The sequence below is a fragment of the Rhinopithecus bieti genome, unplaced genomic scaffold, assembly GCF_001698545.2.
Source record: "Rhinopithecus bieti isolate Rb0 unplaced genomic scaffold, ASM169854v2 scaffold_84002, whole genome shotgun sequence".
Classification (NCBI taxonomy): Eukaryota; Metazoa; Chordata; class Mammalia; order Primates; family Cercopithecidae; genus Rhinopithecus; species Rhinopithecus bieti.
Window position 1 is genome coordinate 2,097,952 of NW_016841755.1, and position 27,409 is coordinate 2,125,360.

At 39.2% G+C, this 27,409-nt stretch overlaps 1 long non-coding RNA gene across 2 annotated transcripts in view; it reads right to left on the reverse strand.

Moving 5' to 3' along the window:
• Positions 1–21,446, reverse strand: part of LOC108525039 (uncharacterized) — a 34,291-nt gene extending 12,845 nt beyond the window's left edge. For both annotated transcript variants that reach the window (XR_001884198.1, XR_001884197.1), the window contains exons 1-2: positions 21,336–21,446; positions 7,692–7,817 (exon numbers count right to left, since the gene is read on the reverse strand). This is a non-coding gene — a long non-coding RNA (uncharacterized LOC108525039). The remainder of the gene's footprint in view (positions 1–7,691; positions 7,818–21,335) is intronic.
• Between the last annotated feature and the right edge of the window lie 5,963 nt (positions 21,447–27,409).

A 27,409-nucleotide genomic window follows, 5' to 3' on the forward strand; every position in this document is an offset into this window, starting at 1 on the left:
AATAAGGGAGGCCAGGTGCAGTGGCTCACGCCTGTAATCCCAGCACTTTGGGAGGCCGAGGCAAGTGGATCACCTGAGGTCAGGAGTTTGAGACCAGCCTAGCCAACATGGTGACACTCCATTTCTACTAAAAATACAAAAATTAGCTGGGTGTTTGTGGTGGGCACCTGTAATCCTAACTACTTGGGAGGCTGAGGCAGAAGAATCGCTTGAACCCAGGAGGCAGCAGTTGTGGTGAGCCAAGATCGCACCATTGCACTCCAGTCGGGGTGAAAAAAGCAAAACTCCATCTCAAAAAATAATAATAATAAAAGAATTAATAAAGGAATACAAACATTACAAACATTTGGTTGCAACATTTTTAATTACCCCCCAAAAAAACCCAATATGAACAAAAATAGAATGTAAATGGCAAACCCAAAAGTTGTGAAAACTTTTGACAAATTAAATTATTTCCTTAATATATAAAATATTCCACAAATCAAAAGCCAGGGAAATAAAATATATAACAATTGAAAAAATAATGATTACCAAATTGCATCTTTTTAAAAAAATTTAATTTAATTTTTTAAGTTCCAGACATGCAGGTTTGTTACATAGGTAAACGTGTGCCATTGTGCCATGGTGGTTTGCTGCACCTACCAACCCATCACCTAGGTACTAAGTCCCACATGCATTAGCTATTTCTCCCTCCCACTGTACCCCAAACCGGCCCAATATGTTTTGTTCTTCTCCCTGTGTCCATGTGTTCTCATTGTTCAAATCCTAGTTATAGGTGATAACATGTGGTGTTTGGTTTTCTGTTCCTGTGTTAGTCTGCAGAGGCTAATAGCTTCCATGTTTCTGAAAAGGACATGATCTCATGATCCATGGTGTACATGTACCACCTAGAACCAGAAATACCATTTGACCCATCAATCTCATAACTGGTTATATACCCAAAGGAATATACATCTTTTTTTTTATAAAGAGACATGCACAGTATGTTCATTGCAACACTATTCACAATAGCAACCTAAATGCCCATTGGTGACAGGCCAAATGGCATCTTTTTTAAAATTGGCAATTTCAAAGCAAATCTAGAGTGTTACAATTATCAAAATATAATTAATTTGAAATCAACAAATATTACATGCATGTATGCATACATACACATATACATACAGATATGTATGCATGTTTACATATATATATTTGATATTATACAAAGTTTGTATCTTAAATATAACCAGGGACCACAGAGTTTTACTAAATGACAAAGGTAAAAATTATTGTAATTGATAAAGAAAGGTCCCAAAGTGATACAGTTCAAAAAGAAAATCTCCTAAATGTGTCCTGACTGTTGCTGTGGTGTCAGGGAGGGGTTGGTGTCAGATGTTACAACAGGGTTGTATTTTCGCCTGTTGAGTAATTGTGTTGCTGGTGGGCCTTGATGCCCCTGGGTGACAGCTTAGGTGACACATTGGAATCACTACCCAAAAACAGTGACCCCATCAAGCTGTGGGTACCCATGTCTGGGCAGCAGAGATCAATGCCACAATGACCTGCTAGAAAGTGAGATCCTCAGACTGTCCATGCAATGCCAAGTGGCCAGTTTCTCCCTTTACTCTGCACCCATGGCCTCCATGAGGACAGAGGCTGCATATTCTCATTTTGCCTTCTCACCAGGAGGGTCCCGGATTCCCTGCTATTGTGGGCCCAGAGCCTTGAGTCCTCTCTTCTTTCCGATTGTGTGCATTGAATATTTCTTTCTTTTTTTTTTTTTTTGTGGGACAGAGTATCTCACTCTGTCAGCCAGGCTGGAGTGCAGTGGTGTGATGTTGACTCACTGCAACCTCGGCCTCCTAGGCTCAAGTGATTCTCCTGCCTCAGCTTCCCAAGTAGCTAGGATTACAGGCACCTGCCACCACACCTGGCTAATTTTTGTATTTTTAGTAGAGATGGGGTTTCACCATGTTGGCCAGGCTGATCTCAAACTCCTGACCTCAAGTGATCCTCCTGCCTTGGCTTCCCAAAGTGCTGGGATTACAGGCGTGAGCCACCGTGCCCGGCGCATTGAACACTTCATCATCATCTCTGTCAAGTATGAAACTTCCTCTCCAGTTATTTTTACCTATTTTACCAATTTTAAAATGCTATGTTTTTAAACATGTCCATATATAAACACAAGCCAAAATATATCTTAGTTCTTTTAAGTATCCTATGCTTATATAAAGTTTTTATTTTAAAAATAGAAAATGAATGGAAATGGAGAAACAGTAATTTGTTCTCCTACGAACACAAGAACGGTGTAGTGTTTTATTGTATAATGGTAGGAATAAAGTAATTTGCTCATCACTGTCATCACAGCCTTTCGGACAGACACTTCTGCACTCCAGCATTTTCCACCTGGCTCCTTCCACACCTGTTAGAAATGACACGGGAAGCGCTTGGCAGCCCGGACTCTTATGAGACACCACTCAGGTACCTTTAGAGAATCTTCCACGGAGTCTGAAAGCACTGTAAACAAGGGAGCAGCCACGAGATGGAAGAAGGTTGTTCGTCTGTCAGTTTGTACCTGACTGCACATCGTCTTCGAACCCAGATTTTAGAAATAACTCTTGGTGGAGCCGGCTGTCGGCAACGCAGCCCATTTCCTGCTGTTGCTGGAGTCTCAGCTCTTGCCCATTCCCCCCTCTCTCTCTCTCTCTGGAGGCTGCCTGGTCGCCAGTCAGCCAGGAGAGCTACAGGTGCGGGTTGGCCTCCCGCGAGCCTTTGGACATGTCATGAGAGACAAAGCTCCCTCCACAGAGAGCTGCCAGGCTGTGGGGTTTGTGACACATGACACACAGTTTCAGTCGGTCTGGTCACAATCTTAACACGCTCCCTTCTCCCCCTAGCTTTCCCGTCCTCTTCTCTCGGAGACTGCCAGGCTGGCCCACAGCTGACATCACACGCAGGAGGAGGACAGATTTCAGCTGTCAGCTCAACAGTGCAGAAACGTGCTCACCAAAAAAAAGAAGAAGGAAAAAAACTGTAAACTTTTAGTAGGATAGGAAATGCTAGTTTCTTGGTGAACAAATGGTGACCAAGACAAGGAGAAGAACTTCTTTACTGCAAGTAAATTCACCCATTAAACCTGCTCCCCACTTCCACACCCCTTGCCCCTGGGTATTGACATACTTGGGGCAGGAGCTGTGGTGGGAGAGAGTGAACAGATGCACAGACCTCATCAATCAGCTCCCTTTTATGCTCTTGAAGGAGATCCCTGAACACCATCAGGGGCTCATCCCTGGCTTACCTCACCAGCAGAGCGTTGGCAAAGTTAGCTCAAAGCAGCCTCGTTCCCATACACTCGCTGTGCGGAACAGCTTAGCTAGAGGGGCCAGACGGAATCTCATCCGTCTGGCCTTCCCTTGCATGACAGGGCTTCCTTGCAAAAAAGAGGCTGCAGGGAACAGAAAGCATAGTAGGAGTACTTTGGATTTTTTTCCATCAAGGATAGAGAACAACTGGGAGGGGACAAACAGAAAAAAAAAAAAAAGAGAGAGAGAGGGGCAAGTTATTGAAATCTAGCAGACAAGCACAAATCAACTATCTGAAAAAGCACGTGTAAAATGAAGCTGCATAAATATATCAGGCACTTACATTGATTGCATTAAAATAATGCTGAAATTATAGAACTGTCATCCACAGACTGTCGAGGTGTCTCTCCCTTCTTGATGTATCTCTCAGGGAAGGATGGGGTGAGGCTGACATAAGACTCACCTGGGCAGGCCAGGTGCAGTGGCTCATCACTGTAAGCCCAGCATTTTGGGAGGCCAAGGAGGATGGCTTGAGCCCAGGAATTCGAGACCAGCCTAGGCAACATAGAGAGACCACATGTCTATGAAAAACTAAAAAGTTAGCTGGGTGTGGTGGCATGCAATTGTCGTCTTAGCTACCTGGGAGGCTGACATAAGAGGTTTGCTTGAGCCCAGGAGATCAAGGCTGCAGTGAGCTATCACCATGCCACTCCAGCCTGGGTGACACAGGGAGATTCTGTCTCTAAAAAAATAATTAAAAAAAAAAAGTCAAAAAGGCTCACTGGGCAGTGGTGTTTGGGAAATCAGGTAGGGTGTGCCTGATCTCCACTGAACTCCAAGATCAGGTGTAAAGGGCCCCACATGGCGGCCATACCTCCAACACCAGATAACGCCTTCTGCCAGTAGACCACCCTACTTGAGGTAAGCCCATCCACGGCCCCCCCACCCCAAGAAAAACAAAATAAAATAAATTAAAAAGAAACCCACAGCTCGGCCATGAAGCTCGAGGAAGGTAACATTGTAGAAGTGCTATTTTCTTAGGGAGGAGAAAAAGGGTTCTTGTGAACAGGGACCATTGTTTTCTTTCTCAAAATGTAAGTACAAACAAAAGGACGGAAAAGAGGTTAAGGATCTGACACAAAGACGAACACGTTCCCTTCTCAACTATCAAAAGCACAAGGAAAATTTTCAGACCTCCCGGAGATAACGTTTCTAAGTTTTATTTCCCAAACTTCACTCTTATTAAAACAACGCTGGAAGATCATTTTCGAAGTGAAGTTTTTTATAGTCTCCTCACTGTTTGAAAAGAAAATATCACCCTTAGTTTTCCAATAAGTAATCTTTAGTCAGAGAAACAACTCTGTCATTGAGACTAAGGGAAATGACGTTCCTCTCATGAAGGACCCGCCAAGTGTCGCTCTGAGGGAGCCAGGTGATCGCTGGGCTCCACTGCGAAGAGGACATCGGAATTCCACAGCCCGGGGAAAAGCTCTGTCTACCCTGACACATGCAGCCTGCTTTGTGCTGCGTGGATGTCTCCCTGACTGGCTGCGGCGTTATTGTTCAATGAAGATCTGGTTTACAGATAAAGGTGGCCCTGTCAGAAGCTCTGAACAGCTCCAAGCTAATTGCTGACCCTAGCAGGCCCAATTAGCTATTACACACTCAGCAAAGCAGCCCCTGGGAACCGCCCCTTCTAACATGCCACACTGTGAAACTCTCCCTGTGTTGGTACCTTGGCTATCAGCTTTGTAGTCACCTTTCAGCAGATCAAAGATCTCTTGGAAAGAATGACTGCTGTATCAGCCCCAACAGGCCCATATACAGCTGCACACACATCACAGTGTAACCCAAAGCACTCATGGGGATGAGCAAGGACTCCACGTGGTATTTCAATGCAGGTCTCAGAACGATGCCTTGATTGCTGTAATCTGAAGAAATAATCCCAAACATTTAGTTCCGGTTAACTCCCTGAGAAGCAACATTCGTGACAACTCACTCACGGGCTCTGTTGCTGACACTGGATGTGCATGTCTTAGGGTGGGATGGTCTTCCCATCACCAGACCCGTCTGACCTGGAGAACACGCTCACCTACACAAACACACACTCGGGCGCTGGCTTTCTTTCTCCTCAAAACTATGCATGTTCTTGTTCTAGAAGTCACCCAGGATCACGTTAGATAATGTGGAAAACAGACAGGGAGAAATAGAAAGGGAAGGAAGTGAACCCCAGTGTCCCCTTGCAACAGGTAAACTTTCGTGATGGAATTTCCTCCTATGATAGAAGATGCCTTGTAAACATCACGGGCAGTGACAATAATATTCTGTCCTGTGCCCATTCACTTCCCATTCTCTAATGCTTGTCACCACTTAAATAGTACTCAATGTTGTTTTGCCATTATGAGCATTCTTATACACAAAATTTTCCTCATATTTTGTGGTAACTTCTTAGGATTTATTTCAAAAGCAAAATTAGGTCAAAATTTAACCTAATCAAAACTAGGTAGAAAGATGCTAAGTAAAAGGATACTGATACATGTCACTAAATTGTTTTCCAACGTAATTGAAACAGTCCAGCAATCTTTAACACTGGTTACCAGATGTTCACCAGCAATGTGTTGTCATTTTTGGAAATATTTATAAAATTTTATTAGATTATTATTATAATTAACTTTCCCCATGTGTTTGTTAGTAGGTTATAAAAATTTTCCATGTACTTCCTCCATTAACCAACTATGTTTATGATGGTTTTTCTAATTGCTTGCATGATTTCTTCATATAGTATAAATATTTCTCCTTTGTGGCTATTAAATACATCAATTTGTTTCATTCAATTTTGATTTATTTTGTACATGCATCTCCTTTTACATTTTTGGGTAGTCAACTATATCAGTTTCTGTATTTATTATCTTACTTTATGTATTAACCTATATTTCCTCTTGATTATTTGTTAATTTTATTTATTTATTTTGCTTTGCAAATGTATCTGGAGTCAAATTTGTGAAGATGTGAACTGTTTTCCAAATACCAAAGCAACGAACATTGCACATGTCTTTTTAGTTGAATTATGTATTTATTTATTGGGGTACATACCCAGTAGTGGTATTGCTGGATCAAATGGTAGTTCTGTTTAAAGTTCTTTGAGAAATCTCCAAACTGCTTTCCACAATGGCTCAACTAATTTGCATTCCCACCAATACTGTATAAATGTTTCCTTTTCCCTTCAACATCCCCAGCACCTATTGTTTTTTGTTTTTTTCACAGTAGCCATTCTGACTGCTGTGAAACGGTATCTCATTGTGGTTTTGATTTGCATTTCTCTGATGATTAGTGATGTTGCATATTTTTTCTTCTCTTCTTTTGCAGCCAGTTTCGTAAATTTTGATTTTTGAAAAAAGTTTCCTTTTTACCAAGACTATAATTGCTTAGAATACGGTTTTTCATAGTGCCTTCCTGTAACATGTGAAAGTCTCCCACCTATCTAATTCATTTCTTTTTAGTCATTTTTTCATAATTTTATAATTAACTGCATTCGTAAAACTTGAGCTTTTCCATTCCTCACAAGTTATTCCCAAAGACCAACTCTTGATTTTATCGTTTCTACCATCTTACTATTTTTCAGTTTATTGGGTTTTTCCCTCTCTGTCTCCTTTTCCATGTTATTTGTTTTAGGTGTTTTTTTTTTTTTCTTCTAAAAGCCTGAAACAAAATCTTGGTGCATTTATATTGATCCTTTTCTTTCTCTAAAGTAAAATAATAAAAAGAAAATAAAACAGGTACTTCAGTCTGAAAACTGTGTAGGCAGCTTTTGAAAATGTCTCTCCGATGTTATTATCATTGTCATATTTCAAATACTCCAATGACCATCTTTTCAACTGCCTGCTTGATCCAGAGTACATTCAGAATATTATTTATTTCCAAGTGCTTTCAATTACTTTAACAATCACCATTTCCTTCTACGTTTTGCATCTAAATCCTACCCTGGAGAGATGTAGAAAAATGAAAATTCCTCAGTGCTCAACACCCCCGCAAACTTCCCTTTACTCTTCAGCGGGTTCTGCGTGGAATTCCGCCCTCCCCGACCCCGGAAGTGCTCTTGCCAGGCGCGTCAGGGGTCTCCAGGCTGCCCCGCATTCTACCTTCACTTTCTGGGCTTTCCTTCTTTCTCTTCCTTTTTCTTTCTCCTCTAGGCGCCCATGAGGACAGGAGACTATACCAAAGGGTTTCCCCTCCTCCCCAGCTGGTTCCCCTCCCTCACCGCCTTTTCCTCCTCTATCTGCCTCCATGGCGGCCTGCTTGGGTGGGCCCATGCCAGCTCCCCTGAGGTCACGCCACCTGCCTCTGTGGTTCCTGCTTACGCATTTCTTCTCTAGAGACTCCGGGTGTCATCGTCAACTCTGAACTCACCCACTGCACGGGGATACAACTCCCTCCAAAGGTCTTCACAGACCACTCCACAAACAAGTTCCTCAGTCGCCGATTGCTCTGCATCTTGTTACCTGCTCTCTTACTTCCTCCATGGCATTTGGCCCTCTGTGAAAGCAAATGAAAGCTAGGGTGGTTTTCTCCTATTTACTGCAGCGTCCTCAGCACCTAGTGCAGTGTCTGCCATAAAGCGCATATCCAATAGACGAAACAATAAATGGGTACAAAAGACCTAGGCGGAAATTGCACAGGAATATTCTTAAAACATTTTTTTCCAGGTAATTCCAATACAGAGGCAACTAAGGAAGCTACCAGCCTGAACTAACTCAGAATTTTGAAATTTATCGAGCCTCCTCTGTCATGTAACACATGATTAATTGCTGTAAATATTTCACAGATGCCAAAAAAAGAAACTATGATCTGTCTAGGCTAAAAATTTCTGTATATTTCTATTGATTCAGTATGTTTAATTAAATAGTTTAAGTCATTTCTTCTTTTTTATTATCTATGTGATTTATTATAAATGGTTATTAGAGGTATTCTTTTAAATGCTTCCATAAGAATTGTGTATCTAGGCGGGGCGTGGTGTCTCACACCTATAATCCCAGCACTTTGGGAGGCCAAGGCAGGTGGATCACCTGAGGTCAGGAGTTCGAGACCAACCCGGCCAACATGGTGAAACCCGTCTCTACTAAAAATACAAAAGTTAGCTGGGCATAGTGGCAGGTGCCTGTAGTCCCAGCTACTGGGGAGGCTGAGGCAGGAGAATGGCGTAAACCTGGGAGGCGGAGCTTGCAGTGAGCCGAGATCAAGCCACTGCACTCCAGCCTGGGCGACAGAGCGAAATTCCGTCTCAAAAAAAAAAAAAGAAAAGAAAAAGGAAGGGAAGGGAAGGAAGAAATAGAAAAGAATTGTGTACCTACTCATTTGTCTTTGCTGTACATATTTTGATGCAATAGTACTTGTATAAATATTCATAACTAATATGTCTTCTTATACATTTTACTTTTTGGTAAAATAAAGAATACAAATGGGTATTCTTATCCATACCTAATGCTTTTGGCTTTCGTTATCAATATTACAATTCCTGGGTATTTGTTTTTCGTTTACTGGTTGTTTTGCTTGTCTCTTGGTTGGTCTCTACTTTATCTCCTGTATTTCCAGACATCTTTTTAAAGTATTTCTGAATTATTTCATTTTGATGTGCTCGTTGAAAATAGTACAGTGTAAGGCATTGTACTTTATTTTTTCACATAAAATATTTACATATATACTCATTTCCTGGACTGCCCTAGCAGAGCACCACATACTGAGTGGCTTAAACAACAGAAACTGATTCACTCAGAGATCTGGAGGCCAGAAGGCTGAGCTTAGGCTGACAACTGGGAGGGTTCCTTCCAAGGGCTGTAAGGGAGAATCCGCCCCATGCCTCTCACCCAGCTTCTGGTGGTTGCCAGCACTCTTGGGTGACTCTTGGTCTGTGGGAAGATCATTCCAGTCCTTGCCTTTACTTTCACATGTGTTCTCCCTGTAGCGTGCTCTGTGTCTCAATCGCTCCTTTATAGAAGTGCATCTGTCATGTTGGATTAGGGAGCCATCCTACTACAGTTTGACCTCATTTTAATTTAACTAACACCATTTGAAGTGATCCTGTTTCCAAATATGGTCACATTCTAAAGTACCGGTGGTTAGGATTTCAACATGTGTAGGGGCACTGTTGAACACGTAACGAAACTCTCAGATTTGATCTGACTCTGATCCTCACATTTTATGAATTTGCATTTTATAATTCCTTCTAGTTTTCAATCTAATGCTTAGGTTCTTGTTTGGTTTTGGCTTTATTTTTCTGTAGAGACCTGGTGGCTATTACATTCTGCATTGATTTGGGAAGTAGACATCTGTTACTGGTAGACTAATTTACAAGTGCTTATATTCAAGTTTTTAAAGAACACATTTAAACCAATATTTGACTAATTACAGGAGTCAATCATAGACAAACATCCCATGTTTGTCTAAAATCATAAAACAATATTTTTATTCATCTTACGAAAATGAGTTAGGCACTTTTATTATTTTTTCTTCTTCTTTGTTAATTTTAGCTGATTTGTAAATCTTATCTCTCTTTTCTTTATTTTTTAAAAAATAGATAATTCAATAAAAATAATGGTGGGACAATATCTTTTAATCATATTTAAAATAATTGTTTTAACATTTAATAATATCTTGACTAATCTTTTTATAATTGAAATATTGTTGAGATATTTGTAGATTCACATGCAGTTCTAAGAAATATTATGAAGAAATTATTTGTCTACTTTACCCAGTCTTCCCAATGGTAATATTTTGCAAAGTCATAGCATAATATCATGACTAGGATATTGACAAGGTAACAGTTTCACTTGTACTCATTTGTGAGTGTGAATGAAGTTCTATGTAGGTCATCCATGCACCATCTCTGTCAAGACTGATCAGGTCCAAATCACAAGGACCACAAGGACCTCCATCTTGCTCTTTCGTGACTCCATCCACCCAGCCTCTTCAGCTCCCACTTCCCCAACCTTTTCTCCACTTATAAAATGCTGGCATTACAAAAATGTTTTATAAATGGGATCATAGGATATGTTACTGTTAGGGATTGACTTTTTTCACTCAACATAAATCCCTAGAGGTTCATTCAAGTTATACACACACACACATGCGCATGCGCGCATGTGCACACACACACACACACACACACACACACATATATATAATCACATATTTGCAAACTACATCTGACAGAGGACTAGCCATATTAACAATGATTCCCTTTATTGCAGAGTAGTATTTTATGTGCAACAGTTTGTTTAGTCATTCACCTGCTGAAGACCATGAGGGCCAATTCCAGTTTTTCACTGTCACAAATAAAGATACTATAGACATTCCCATACATATGTTTATGCTAACATAAGCTTTCATTTCTGTGGGATAGATGCCAGAGAGTACAATAGCTAGATCATATGGTAATTGCATGTTCAGTTTTACAAGAAACTGACAAACTATATTTCAGAGTGGCTGTAACATTTTACATTCCCACCAGAAATGTCAGTGACTCTGCTTCTCTGCATCCTCACCATCACCTGGTGTCGTCATTTTTTATTCTAACCATTTTGTTGAGTTTACCGTAATATCTCATTGTGGTTTTAACTTGCATCTTCCTGATAATTTGTGATACTGAGCATCTTCTCATGTGTCTATTTGCATCCACATATCCTAAAATATGAAATGCCTCTTCACGGCTTTTGCCCATTTCCAATTGGATTACTTTTGTTTTATTTTTGATAGGGTTTTTTACTGTTCTGCATATATTCTAGTCCTTCATCAGACATAGTTTGCAAATGTATAACAATATACATAATAACAAAATCAAAATTAATGAAGCAAGAATTGATGGAACTAAATAAAAAATTGAAATATCCACAATCATGTCCAGAGATTTAATTATTTCTCTTTCTGTGCAGATGAAAGATCAATGTAAAATAACTTAAAAGGATATTTACAAAGCTATACATGACTATCAATCAACTTGACCTAACAGACATATGCAAATCCCCTGCAAACAACTCAGAATAAGCATCGTTTGCAAGTGCAGGTGCACAGATGTATGCTGAGCCAAAAAAAAACTTATTCAACTAAACAAGAAGGAAAAAAATAGATCAAAATTTGTGAGATGAAGCTAAAGTATTTCTTAGAGGGAAATGTATAGCTCTAAATGCCTGTATTGGGAAAGATGAATTTAATCATCTAAGTTCTCACCATGAAGGTAGAGCAGAATGAGAGTTATCAAAGGCTGGGAAGGGAGGGATGAAGAGAGGTTGATTAATGGGTACAAATCTACAGTTAGATTGAAGGAATAAGTTCTAGTGTTTGATAGTACAATAGAAGGACTAGAGTTAATAATAATTTATTATATATTTCAAAATAATTAGGAGACAAGATTTGAAATGTTCCCACACAAAAAAATAATCAACGTTTGAAGTGACAGACATTCTGAATACCCTGATTTGATCATTACACATTGTATGGTGTGTGTATAAAATATCACATGCATTCCATAAATATGAACAATTAGTATGTATCAATAATAAATAAATTTTTAAAAAGAAGAAAACTCTAGAAAAAAAGACCAAACAAAACCCAAAGTTGAAGGGTATACATAATAAAGCTTCGAACAGAAATCATTGAAATAAACATCAAGAGAAAATTAGTAATTATTCAAGATGATTTCCAGAGAATTAATAAAATTGGTAGGCCTCAAGTAAAAGTAACCAAGAAAAGGAGAGATATGTAAATTACTAATATCAGAAATGAAAGTGTTCATCACTACTGATTCCATGGACATAAAGAAAGTAAAAGAATATTATTAACTACTCTATACCTACGAATACAGTAACTGAGGTGAAATGAATCAATTCCTTGAAAGACACAAGCTATCAAAACTCACACAAGGAGAAATAGATCATCTAAATAGGCCTGTAACTATTAAAGAAATTAAATCAATAATCTTCTGAAAAGGAAAGCAGCAGGTCCAGATGATTTGTTTTGGTGAATTCAACTGAACATTTTTTTAAAAGATGATTCAAATTTTTGTAATTTTTTCCAGAATATAGAAACAGAGCACTTCGTAATGCACTCTATGAAGTCACCATTGGCTTAATGCAAAAATCAAATAAAGACATTATAAGAAAGAAAAACTACAGACCAACATTGCTAATGCACACAAATAAAAAAATCCTGAACAAAGTATTAACAAATCAAATCTAATGATGTGTAAAAAGAATTACACACCATGACTAAGAGGGATTTATTCCAGGTGTGCAAGTCAACTTTGACAATTGAGGACTCAGTTAATGTAACCCATGTCATCAACAGACTCAGAAAGAAAAATTGCATAATCATATCAATGCATGCATTAAAAACACTTAAAATTCAACATCTTTTATGATAAAACTCTCAGTAAATTAGGAATACAGTGGAACTTCTTTAACTCAACAAAGGATATCTACAAAAACCTACAGATAACACTACACTTAATGAAGAGAAACTAGATGCTTTCCCCTAAGAGTGGAAACAAGGCAAAGATCTCATCTCATCACTTTTTTTAACATCAAAATTATAGTAGAAGTTAATGCAATAAGATAAAAGGAAATAAAAGGCATACAGATTGACAAGCATGAAATAAAACTGTCTTTGCTAACAGATTACGTAATTTTTTATGTAGAAAATCCTTTTTAAAAAAAGGACAGCCCCAGAACCAATAAGCAATTATAGAAACATTGCAGAATACAGATTAATACACAAAAATCAGTTCTGTTCCTATATTCCAGCAATGAACAACTGAAATTTAACATTTAAAATGCAATACCATTTATGTGAGCACCAAAAATGAAATATTTAGGTATAAATATAGGATAAAATGTATAGAATCTACATAAGGATAACTATAAAACCTGATGAAAAAAATCAAGCAAGATCTAAATAAACAGGAGCTATTCCACGTTCGTGTATAGAAAGACTCAATACTATTAAGATGTCAGTTCTTCCTAATGTGATATGTAGATGCAGTGAAATCTCAACCAAAATTTCGTCAGGTTATTTTGTGAATATCAACAAACTGATTCTAAAGCCTATATGGACAAGGAAAAGAAAGAAAAGTCAACTCAACCCTGAAGAAGAAAAAAGTTAGCAAACTAACACTACCCAACTTCAAAAATTACTATAAAGCTATAGGAATCAAAACAGTGTGGCATTGGTGAAAGAACACACAAGTGTATCAACGAAACAGAATAGAGAGTCCCAGAAGTAGACCAATATAAATATAGTCAACAAGTCTTTGGCCAAGGGGGAAAAAAACAATGAAGAAAGAATAGTCTCTTCAACAAATGGTGTTTGACCAACTGGACATCCATATAAAAAAAAAAGTCTAGACAGAGACCTTATACCTTTCACAAATATTAACTCAAAATTGAAGATAGATTTAAATGTAAAACATAAAACTATAAAACTTCTAGAAGATAACAAAAGAAAATACAACTGCCTTTGGGTTTGATGATGAATATTTAGATACAACACTAAACCATAATCCACGAACAATGTTAGTTTGTACTTACTAAAACTGAAAACTTTTGCACTGCAAAACGCACTGTTAAGAAAATGTAAAGACAAGCCACAGACTGGGAGAGAACATTTGCAAAACACCTATCTGTTAAAGGATTTGCATTCAAAATATACAAAGAACACTTAAAACTTAACACCAAAAAATGAAACTCAATAAAAACAGGGACAAAAGACCTGTGCAGATATCTCACCTAAGAAGACGTACAAATGACAAATAAGCATGTGAATGATGCTCAGCATTATGTTATTAGGGAATTGCAAATAAACAAACATGATATCAGCAAACAAATATTAGAATGGGTAAAGTCCAAACAACTGATAATACAAACACTGACCAGGATGTAGAGTTACCAATTAGCTTGTTTTATTTGTATTTTTCTGCATTTTCTAGTTATTTTCAGTGGGATCATTAGTCTTCCACAAGTTCCTTTATATAGCTAATGGGAGTGGCATGATTCTGCTGACTTGAAAGTGCTACTTTAAAGTTTTATTTCATCATGTACTTATTAAAGTAACCAGTAATTGGGAAAAGATTGTCTATGATATCTAATGAATTGAGCAGTAACCAATAAGACCACCCAAGTTACATTTATTTATAATGTTTTTCTTTCAGGTCAATTCAATATTATTTCCAGAACTACTTAGAGTCCAACCATGAAATCAGACCGATGCATTTAGTTAACGTTACAACATTAAAATGTCATGAACAGACGCCTTTCTCCCCTGTGAGCTCCAGGTCCACTTCTTGCCCTATTTCTCAGATGGACTATACAGACTCCATTTTCCATAGCATGACTTATTCTGCAACTCAAGAAGCCAGTGAAGTCAGAGCTTCCCCCAAAAAAGACAGCAGTTTCAGGTTTTCTATTATTGAGTTCCCATTCTCAGTGTTAGGAAAGGAGAAAGCAACAAAGATTCAATTTCTTTTTGCATCACTAATTCTTGTTTGTCTGAATCTCTCAAGACTGGACAATATGTACATAACCAATAAGTCACTTTTCCCTTACACCTTTTGTATTTGAATATCTGGGAGAAGGAAAGGGTCGTCACTGTAAGGACGCAATTACGATACAATGTGGAAAAAATCTATAGCAATGAAACTAGAGCCCTTCCTCCTGACCTAATAAAAAGATACTCTCCATGTAGAAGAAAGACTTTAGTTTACAAAGTCAAACATGTCAGGTTCAAATGCTATCAAGTTAAAATACTAGCTCTAGCACTTCCAAAATATCAACTTTGAACAACTAACTTTCAAATGAGTATTTACCCGTCTGTATGGTGGGAATAGCAACATCCACCTCACAGCATTTTTCTTACTATCATCTTTTACTTGAGGAGTGAAAATAATCACCAAGGTTAAGTTTGGTTGAATTAAAAATAGTAATTTAAAAAGTCAAAGTGCTGTTAGGTTTACTTTCAACTGCTTTGGATCGCTGCCATGTTTGATTATATAAAAGGAGAAAGGTCATACACATCTGCATGCCAATCAGATTTTTTTCCCAGATGCAAGACTTTTCCCCTGTTGCGGGTCAACTTTTAGGGAAAAATGAAAGCTGTTGTTTGCTTGACCATCTCAGTGCCCCTAGGAGTATTCTGGAGTTTCCTGTTTCCAATGCTGGATTCAAGACAAGACTAAATAATACACAATGTTACACCAAGAAAATCAAAGACTTTTCAAAAATTTATAAGGATAAGATATCTGTTGCACTTAAAATAAAGTATCTTTTTACTGGATGTTGGTGTATGCATAGATGCAATCAATAGTAGAGAGAAATAGTTTCTCTAAGCAGGCTTCTACGAAAAAGTGAAAGCATTCTTAAATGTTGTGATTACACAAACAAGATTAATATACCTCAAAATACTAACAGTTAAATAACAAATACCTAGATTAAACTGAAAACATATAGAAGCAATATTTTTCCATCTACTATCTGAGCAGCTCTACCATGAACTGTGCAAAGAAGCAATCATGTTTCACTAAGACTTGCAGGATCAAACCAATTGCATCCTACGCATTGTCAGTATGTCTGAATACATGTGTTTCAAATTTATATTAAAAATATGAAGCACAATTTACTTATTTTCTGATTCAAAGTAGTGGATTCTCAGTAATCTGTCTGCCATGGAAGGTGTACTAACCTTTGGACTGATAATAATTTGTGTAAGCAAGAATTTAACTTGATGGCTTCAATGTAAGAATATTCTAACCCACAAGCCCCCTCCTACTCGAACAAATGTTGACCTCTGAGACTTCCAATAATGCTTTAAGAATACAAACTAATCTTGCTCCTCAAAAGAGGAGTCTACTTCCACCTGCTCTGTTTCTACAAGAATACCTTGAAATGTGACATTTAATTCACACTGTCCTGAAACCAGTATCTCATTAGTCCCTGGAATTCTTACTCCCATGACTCTAATAACTTTTTCTCAGTGTTCATTCTCCTGTCTCTGTGGTAAAGATGGCCACCAGTCCTCTGTTGCCCCTCTCATCCGCGAGTGACATCCAGTTCCCCTCCTTCTGAATCTGCACTAGATCCCTGTGTCTCTACAAGCAGGAGAGATGGAATGAGGCTTAGCCAGGTCCAGGCTGTCCTGGGAGTGAGCTGCAGCTCCTGCCTTGGTGCTCAGGAGTCCTGAGGAAATACGTAAGGAATCTGGCTACACTGTTGGAGAGGCCCGAGGGAGAAGCCAGAGGATGTGTGAGATGGACCCAGGGGAGCCCGCCCTCTGCCCTCTTCACCACAGTGCCAGGCATGAGTGTGAAGCTGCCTGGGGCACTCTGGACTATGCTAGCTGCCAACTAAATGGTCCCGAGCACCCCTTTATGAGATATTAAAAATGGTTGTTGTTTTCAAACCATTAGGTTTTGGGGTAGTTTCTTAGACAGCATAACGTAGCAGGAACAACGCTATGCAGCCTGTGACTCTACTGGACAGACACCACTTTAAGCTGTCATTGCCGCTGCATCGATTATGGTAATAACTCCAAATGGTTCTCTTCCCTATAGTTCCTTCCACTCTGTTCTTCATGATGAAACTCCCAAGACTGCCACATAGGTTTAAACTTTAAACTTGCCTGTCCCAATCCCTGTAGTCATCGGCCCCATCACTTAGCACCAGGAAGCTTCCAGATGGTTCCTTAGTTGGGGAATGAGGAATCCCTGTCTCTGGAGCATTTCATTCCATTTTCATAGAATTTTGACTATATACCAAGATGGGTCTGTTTGCTTTTGGTATTTATACCTATTCTGAAGTGTAAAGCCCACTGCAAACTGAAAAACATGGCTTCATTGTTCTAGACAGGATTCTTCCAGTAATAAAGACTAAATGCTCTTATCTAATCCTGTTAGCCACGTTGCGTTACAGATTGTTTTTTTGGATGTGCGTGTTGTTGTTGTTGTTACTCTTGTTGTTGAAATGACTGCTGTCACGTACTATTTCTTCCTTCTTTGCTTGTAATGTACTTTATTTATATCAATGAACAAGACTTTATGTTTCTGTTAAAGTGAATAGATCAAATTAATCTTATTGTCCCAAATTTTTAAACTTTTTTGTATCTTAATTTCATTACATATCATGCATTCCTTTAAAGATGTAAGTTCTATATCAAGTCATTAGAAATACATGAACAAGATAAAACCTATGATCTTACACGAAGAAACTCTCAGAAAGTTAATATAAATATGTTTTTATATATATCCATGCAATATGTGTATTCATTTACTTATGTATAATAAGCCTGATTTCTGAAAGTCTCTAAGCCACTCAATTTAGCACATGTATAAGTAAAGCGGTCTTAACAATGTGATCTAGCAGCTCAAACAAATAAAGGAGCTTTTCTCTCTTTAGATACAGCAGTCACCCCATATCTGTGCAGGATGCATTCCAGGACTTCCAGTGGGTGCCTGAAATCATAGCTAGTACAGAACCCTATGTATGTCATGTTTTTTTTTTCCTACATGCACATATCTATGATAAGATCTAATGTATAAATTGGCACAGTAAGAAATTAACAACTTCTCTGCAGCATATATTTGGCTTCTCTTTGGCATATCTGAATTGCCAGTGTCACTACTCTTGTGCTTTGGGGCCATTATGAAGTCAAATCAGGGTTACTTGAACACAAGCACTGCAATATCACAACAGTGAACCTGATGACTGAGACAGCATCAAAGTGACCAACAGGCAAGGAGCCCATACAACAAGGACACGCTGGACACAGGGAGGAGACATGTCTCAGGCGGGACAGAACGGGATGGTGCGAGACTTCATCACCCTACTCAGAACAGTGCATGGTTTAAAATTTATGAATTGTTTATTTCTGGAATTTTTATTTAATATTTTCTGACCATGGTTGACCTCAGAAAACTGAAGCCATGGAGAGCACAACCTCAGATGAGGGGGAACAGCTGTGAACAGCTCAGCAAAGGAGGGAAGTGATCCCCTGCCATCATGCAGGGCTCCTCCGGTCATGCTGTGTCACCCCTTGTGCAAGGTGAAAGCTGACTCACCTGGTCACATGCATGGAAAGAGAAGGTTAAACGCAAACTCTTTTTAAGGAAGTGACCGTGAGTTTGCTCACATGGCGTCGTTTCACCTTCTGCTTGCTGCAACTCCATCACATGGTCTCACCACACTGGAGGGAGATGGGAACATTCCTTCTCCAGCCGGGCGAAGGCAAAGCAGCAGGGGGCCTATTGTTAAAGAAGAGGCTTCTATCTAAAAGACAGGCAATAATAAGTGCTGACAAGGATGTGGAGAAAAGGAAACCCTCATACCCTGTGGGAATGTTCACTGATACAACCACTGTGGAGAACAGTTTGGAGCGTCCTCAAAAAACTAAAAATTGAGCTAACCTATGATCCAGCAATCCCACTGCTGGGTACATACCCCTCAAAAAAGAGATCAGTCTATCAAAGAGATATCTGCACTCTCATGTTTGTTGCAGCTCTGTTCACAATAGCTAAGATTTAGAAGCACCCTAAGTGTCCATCAACAGATGAATGGATAAAGAAAATGTGGCCGGGCGCGGTGGCTCAAGCCTGTAATCCCAGCACTTTGGGAGGCCGAGGCGGGCGGATCACGAGGTCAGGAGATCGAGACCATCCTGGCTAACACGGTGAAACCCCGTCTCTACTAAAAAAATNCCTCAAAAAAGAGATCAGTCTATCAAAGAGATATCTGCACTCTCATGTTTGTTGCAGCTCTGTTCACAATAGCTAAGATTTAGAAGCACCCTAAGTGTCCATCAACAGATGAATGGATAAAGAAAATGTGGCCGGGCGCGGTGGCTCAAGCCTGTAATCCCAGCACTTTGGGAGGCCGAGGCGGGCGGATCACGAGGTCAGGAGATCGAGACCATCCTGGCTAACACGGTGAAACCCCGTCTCTACTAAAAAAATACAAAAAACTAGCCGGGCGAGGTGGCGGGCACCTGTAGTCCCAGCTACTCGGGAGGCTGAGGCAGGAGAATGGCGTAAACCCGGGAGGCGGAGCTTGCAGTGAGCTGAGATCTGGCCACTGCACTCCAGCCTGGGTGACAGAGCGAGACTCCTTCTCAAAAAAAAAAAAAAAAAAAAGAAAATGTGGTACATACACACAGTGGAGTACTATTCAGCCATGAAAAAGAATGAGATCCTGTCACTTGCAACAACATGAATGGAACTGCAGGCTGTTATCTTAGGTGAAATCAACCAGGCACAGAGAGACAAGCATCACATGTTCTCACTTATTTGTGAGATCTAAAAATCAAATCAATTGAACTCATGGATATAGAGAGTAAAAGGATGGTTACCAGAGACTGGGAAGGGTATTAGGAAGCGGGGTTGTGCGAATAGGTGAGGATAGTAAATGGGTACAAAAACTATATATAAAGAATGAATAAAACCTGCCAGCCATGGTGGCTCACACCTGTAATCCCAACACTTTAGGAGGCCAAGCTAGGTGGATTACTTGAGGTCAGGAGTTTGATACCAGCTTGGCCAACATGGTGAAACCCCATCTCTACTACAAATACAAAACTTAGCCAAGCATGATGGCGCATGCATGTAATCCCAGCTACTCGGGAGGCTGAAGCACAAGAATAGCTTGAATCCAGCAGGCAAAATTTGCAGTGAGCCGAGATCGCACCACTGCACTCCAGCCTGGGCAACAGAGTAAGACTCTGTATCAAAAAAAAAAAAAAAAGAATGACTAATGAATAAAACCTATTATTTAATAGCACAACAGGGTGACTGTCATCAAAAATAACTTCATTGTATATTTTAAAATAACTTAAGAAACCTAGTTGGATTGTTTGTAACTCAAAGGATAAAAGCTTGAGGAGATGAATACCCCGTTCTCCATGATGTGCTTACTTCACATTGCATGCCTGTATCAAAACATCTCATGTACCTGTAAATATACACACCTACCATGTACCCACACCAATTTTAGAAGTTAGTTTTTAAAAAAGAAAGAGGAGCAGGAGGGAGACTGTGGGATGCTCTTTCATCTCTGCCACAAACCGTTCATTCAGTCATCACCTGATATAGCACATTTCCTGGGAAGCAGTTGCAGTCTCCCTGTGCTGACATCCAGGACACCCATAGTCTTCCTAAATGGTCTCCTGGTGTGGATGGCAGGCCCTCCGCTGAATGTGCTTGTTCTTTCAGCTTAACAATCCCTTCAACAGAGGGACTGAATTTAATCAGACATCGTTAGTTCTCCACAAACTTCCTGTGGCTTCCTGCAATGAAACCTTCTCCTATGTATTTACAGATGCTTTAAAATTCATTACAGAATTATTTTCAGGATTGAAACCAAGTTCACCAAGCTTTGTTTCATAAATCCTACCTTCCCTATTACTCCTTCTGAAAGTCAGATATTTGCCTATTCTCTCCCTTGCAGCCCCTTCCACTTGCCAGACCTCCCTCCAGGGTGAGTCCACATGCAGTTCATCTCTTACCTAAGTCCCTTTGATACACAGGCATATATAAACCAGAAGTCAAATCTTTAACCATTCTTGCACCAGGCTGCCTTGAAGCCTGGTTTCAGCCACCCTGAAGCAACGTTCATTTTTACCCTTTTCAGTTTGAGAATGCTCCTTGGCAGAGAAGATGGGGGAAAATAGACACAGAGATGTTTTGCTTTTGTTATGTCACTGGCTTCAAGCTACAGATCTATTTGTACCCAAATCTCCTTTCTCTGATCATATCTAAAATGTCTTTGATATTTCCTGATATGATTCCTGCAGTTCCACGTCACAGTCTTGTCTAATTTTTCTCTTGCCTAAGTGTCCCTTAGCATACTTTTTTGTATCTCCTTTATTTTTTCTTATTATCAATTCATTTTCAATTGAAAACAGTAGCCCTTTAAACATGTATACTTATTCTTCCAGCCTCAGGTTTAAATTGTTCTAATTGTTTCCCATTGCTCTTAGAATTAAGAGGGCATTTCCCTGAAGTCACCTGAAATCCCTTTCTGCCTTTACCTTCAGCGTGTTCTCACTCTCTGCACACTCCCTGGTGTGGCAGACTCTCACCCTGCTCCTGCTTACCAAAGGCCCTTGGCACAGACTGTTGTTTGAACGTGAAATGCTTGCAGTTTTGTCTGTTCTGGAGAAGCTGTCACAGTCCCTGCATGCCTCTTGACCTCATCACAGTTGCTATTTCACCTTTGTTTATGTCATTATGGGATTACGTTCTGTCTCTCTCTAGCTAAACCATAAGCTTTACAAGGCAGTCACTGTAGCAAATAGCACATTGAAGATATTAAATATTTGTTGATTAAGAAAATAATCTAAGTACATTATTTAGAGCTTTCTACTCATCTTGATACAGAATTTCAAAGAATGCTGAGTAAACGAATTTGCACTGAGAAACTTCAAGAATAGGCCATTGAATTTAGTCTCACATGAATTTCACTATTGAGCTACTTTTTTAATGTGTGATTTATTTCAGAGAAATAACTATCCAAGGGAAACATACTGGAAAATGCTTTATGAAAGCAGAGATTCGGGGAAAAAAATGGTTAATTATAAGGTATGAACTTCATTCCCTGGGATATTCTAGGTAAACAGTCATGGAAAATAAGGAATATCTCCCTTATTTTCTGATGGTGTATTCTTTAATTTTCTTGTCTTATTACTATGGCTAGAATTTCCTGGAAAATATTAAATAGTAATAAAATGAAGACATTCATTTTCTTACACATTCTTTTAATTCTTGGCTTTTTAATCAAATATATTGCACATTGAGTACAATGATGTTTTTTAGTTGGAAATAGATATTCTTTTCTCAGTATCTTCTTACTCTTAGGTTACACAGAGTTCTAATTTTAGTCGGTAAGGTTATCACAATGTATTAATATCTTTTGGACATTTGTCAAAGTATTATATGTTTTTTCTCCCTTAAGATACCAGTAATTGTAAACAACATTTGTTTATCACTGGCAGACAAAGTGCTAACTGCTGTATATTTCATTTAATTCGAGGACAAAACACACTTTTAATGTTTTTTTTCCAAATTAAGTAGGCTCAGTATCTGGTAGGTGATAAAACCAGAATGTGAAGAATTATGTCTGAACCCAGATGTGGCTTCCATAGGAAGGTGATAAATTCGATTATTTGTTTTTTAATATTAACTATGCCTGTAATTAATTTTCTAATGTTCCATTTAGGATTTCTATATTTATATTTTAGACTTTTTTTCTTTTGTCTTTATTTTAATTCCTGCTCTAATTGACAGGTTTGATATCAGAGTATAAAATCTTTATAAAATGAATTAAAATATTTTCATCACTTGGAATTGCTCTATGAACATTTATAATTCATTATATTTTCCTTTCTTTGTGATAAACCAAAAGCAATTTGAGGGGTAAGTCCTTCACAAATATTGTAAAGGTCTTACCCAGTTATTTACCTTTCATGCCTTTTCACTTTTCCTGAACTAATTTTAGGAATTTATGTTTTCCAAACAAGCTGTTCATTTTCCATGAGATATCTTGTTCACTAACAAACTTGTATGTCATGTTACTTTTTAAAAATATTTATAGTAAAAAAGCTTTTAAGCACTAATTGAAAGAATGGTAAAATAAACACATATATACACACCAACTTAACTGACAAGTGAATATTTTGCATTTTCCAAGCATAATGTGGCTTCATCAACAAACACTTAAACATGCAACTCCTGAAAAGGGGCTCTATTCCAATATAGGAGCAATTCATACCTAATAAAATGAACAATAATTCCTAATACCATCAAATATAGAGTTTATATTCAAATTCCCTCTGTTGCACGAATGATGTCCTATAAACTTTTCAAATACTTTACGTTCCAACCAAGGTTTTGTATTGGATATAATTAGATATGTCCCTTTAGTCTTTTCAACCTAGAACAGGTCCTGAACTCTCTATTTTCCTTCATGGTGTATTTTTTAGTGATAAGTCTCACACAATGTTTCATATTCTGGTTTAGTTAAGAAAGTTTTATTTTCTGTATTTATCTAAAAACGTCGTTTAACATGTGTTTCTATCCCATGTATTCTCTATACACTCAAACATTAGGTGTAAAGGTTTGTTTGGATTTAGGTTCAACATTTTTGGTGAGAATACATCATAGGTGTTGAGACATCTCATATTCTAGATGAATATGTGGTCACCACCATCTCAGTCCATGCAACTGCATACCTCCATAGTTCTGCCAGACTGAACCACAACCTAAAGTCCCCTTTGCCTTCTCTCTTTCTCTAACATCTCACATTTCATTCATTCATAAAAAATCCCTATGCTTTGCATTGGGTTGAATTTGTCTCCCCAAAAGATAATCTCCATGTCCTAACCCCTGGTATCTATGAATAAGACCTTCTTTGGAAATAGGGTCTTGCAGATGTGATCCAGTTAAGTTGAAGTTGTGCTCAATTAGGGTTGTCACTGTTCCAATGACTTCTAAGTGAAAGGAGAGGGAGATCTGGACTCAGAGATGCGTAGAGCACACAGAGGGAAGACGGCCATGGAAGGATGGACCCTGGGATTGGAATGATGCAGTCATAAGCCACAGAAGCCAATAGGCCAATAACCAGCAGAAATTAGGAGAGAAGCCAGAACAGATTCTCTCTCGGAGCTCCAGATGGAGTCAGTCCTGCCAACAACTTGGTTTCAGACTTCCAGCCTCCAGAACTGCGAGAGAACAGACTTGTATTATTTCAAGCCACTCACTCTATAGCAAATTTTTATGGCAGCCACAAGAAACTAATACATACTCTACTAAAATACTATACCTAGAATATGACTCACCTGTAATGCACCCAAATCTTCCTCAAAGCCCCCTCGCCTCTTAGCAGCCAGAACACTGCACTAAAAAGTATGTCAGGCCATGGTACTGCCCGCTTGCATGGCCCTGGTTCTCCCGTTTCACTTAGAATAAAGACAAGGCTCATTGTAAATTAGGGCCTACCGCATCTGAGACTTCAGCTCCTACGACTCTGCCGTCCACACTAGCCCCATGGCTGCCAAGCGCCATCCTTCCCCAGGGCCTTTGAACAGGCCACCCCTCCACCTGGACCACTTTTCCCACTGATCTCATCACTCCCTCACCTTCAAGACTTGCTCAAATGACAGCTTCACAGTGACAACTTCCCAGCCCCTCCTAATTCAGATTACGCCTCCTCTCTACTCACCCCTTCCCCTTGTTTTCTGCCTTATTTTTCTTCATATCACTTATCACTTTCTAGCATTTTTTCATGTTTTAGATATTTATGACGTTTGTTGTTTCTCGAACCCCCTAAAATGTATGATCCAAGCATGCAGAGATTGCTGTTTGCTCTGCTTCCTGCTGTAACACTCACACCTAGAGGAAGCTCACCAAGAATCTCTCTGGTACAAGACTCAGTGACTCGAATAAATACTTTTCGATTTTATATCTTGACCTGGTCTGGTCATCCATATCTTTTCATGCAACAGTAAACGCTTCTACAGTTAATGTCATTATTGATACTTTTGTCATAAATAAATTTGTTTCCAACCAGCTTTATTGTCCTTTATTTTCTATCTTAGAGATGTTTGAACAATTTTTTCAATTCTTCATTTGGCACTTTGGAGATTTGATGTTTACAAATCTTGTTTTTATTTCTGAAACTGATTCACTTTACAGCGCCTGGGGAGGATCTGATTTCTTTCTTGACTCTTCCTTCTCAGGCAGCCCTCGCCTCCCGACACCAAGTTTGTTGTCTACCATTCTTAGCAAACTCAGCAGAAAGTACTCTTCATCCAATAGCACCATCCAGCATCCTAGCATTGATTCTGATTGATCCACCTTGGGCCCTATGACCATGGGAGTGCCAAGCTTTATTATCAAGCATGGGAAATGTGCCCACTTTTGGAACAAGAGGGTGGAATCAATGCATTCTATTAATAATAAAAACGAGAGACTGGGGAAGGCTAGTACCCCCAAGGTAAAATCAGAAGGAATTCTCAACACCAGGATTCTTCATATCAGAAGAAAGGATACTGAAGAAGCAAACCTCACAGAGTTCCACCATCTTTTTCAACAGAAAGAATGTTCAACGGACTGATTTGTCGTTCAGCGGAAGCATGTCTTCCGCTGAGGAAAAACCTCTTTGCGTCAGGAAAGTCCGGCTGCTGGTGCTTCTGCCTCCTTGTTTATAGTGAATGGATACCCAAAACTGTTGCAAGACTGGGTAGCAACTCCTATCGAAAGTGAAGTCATTTTCAAATGCCTGGAATCTTCCACGCAGTGACTTGCTTGGATCCAGAGACTGTGGCAGAGATGATGCACCATCTGCAAGCCTCACTCAAGAACAATGTTGCATCTCTCTAGCGCCCCTGAGCCACGTGTCACGGGACCACCCCTGGGCAAGCCTGCAGGATGAGGAGAGGTGGCAGCCCAGTCCTCCCTTCACCCTCACAGCTGATGAAAATCAGCTGACCACCACATGATCGACGTCCCCACAAATCTGCCCGTCTCCACCAGATCCACCAACCCACTGCAAAGGCAGGAACAAGTCCAGCCTGGGTCAGCTGAGAACAGCCCAGAGCAGAAGGCCATCATATTTGTGAGCAAATATTGTTGTTGTTGGTAGCCACTAGGTTGTGGGTGGTTTGTTACGCAGCGGTAGATAGCTGAAACATCATCAGTGTGTCTGTTTATTGCAGCCCTGTGAGAGCTGACCCTCTCCAATTCCCTTGTCTTCCATCAGCAAAGAAAAACGAGACTTCAAATGAAATGTTTTCTCTGTCGGTTTTACAGCCTAAACTGTTCCATCCCTTTTCCTTCCTGGGTGGATTATGGACTTCCTGCCTTCCATTAACTGCCCTTGAGGCTATTGCATTCCTTGAGGCACTGATTTGCAGGGCTGCCTTGGGTACCCTGCATCATTTTTTCCCGTAGTCATGTATCTAGCGGAAATGTCCATACTTCTATATTTGCCCGACTTTTCTTACAGTTCCCAGGGCTGGTACTCACCATCTCCCAACACTCCTACGCATTCACAGTTACCAGGTAATTTCTATACTCATAAGAATTTGAAATAACATCTGTTTTCCAAGTCACAGTATTAAAAAAAAAAATCCCTTATCCATGCTCTGCTTGCTAATCTCTGCCACCGTAAGTCATCCTTAAAACACTTTAAATTTTCAGGTTAGGACACTTCCTAGAGGCATGTACTACATAGGCTTATTTTCTGTTGGAATTTATTTAAAGAAAAATTGCAGCCAGGCATGTTGACTCATGCCTGTAATCCCAGAGCTTTGGGAGGCTGAGGCATCTAAGGTCAGGAGTTCGAGACCAGCCTGGCCAACATGGTGAAACCCTGTCTCTACTAAAACTACAAAAATTAACTGGGCATGGTGGCACATGCCTGTGATCTCTGCTACTCAGGAGGCTGAGGCAGAATTGCTTGAACCCAGGAGGCGGAAGTTGCAGTGAGCCAAGATAGTGCCACTGCACTCCAGCCTGGGCAAGAGAGACTCGGTCTCAAAATAAATAAATAAATAAATAAAAAGAAAACTTGCAGAGTGTCTCAATGCTATGGAATTCTAGGCTTAAAGAACAGGCTTTGTCTTGTTTTGAGGCTGCATAGCTTTATGCTTAAGAGCTCAGATTTGAACTTTGAAGTCAGACTGCCTGGGTTCAAATTTCAGTTTTACAGCTTCGTGGCAGCCTAGACTTTTGCAGGTTAAATAGTCTGTGCCTCAGTGAAATCAGAAAAATATCAATACCTGTCTCATGGGATTACCCTGAGTAGATTAATATCTACTCTGAGAATATTGTCTAATATATTGTAATTCCCCTATCAGTTAACAATTACTGTCAAGTTTGTAATATTTTATTGACTGATATTATTTCCATCAGTCATTTTTTCCATAATGAAGCATCCTAATTTTTTAAAGTTTTATTTAAAATATTCAAATATTCTAGATACTACCACAGACAATTTAAAACGTAATTGTGTGTGTGTGTGTTTGATGTATTCTATACCCTTCATTAAAAATAAAACAAAGGACTATCCTAATAGATGCCATAAGCAAAAAAAAAAAAAAAAAAA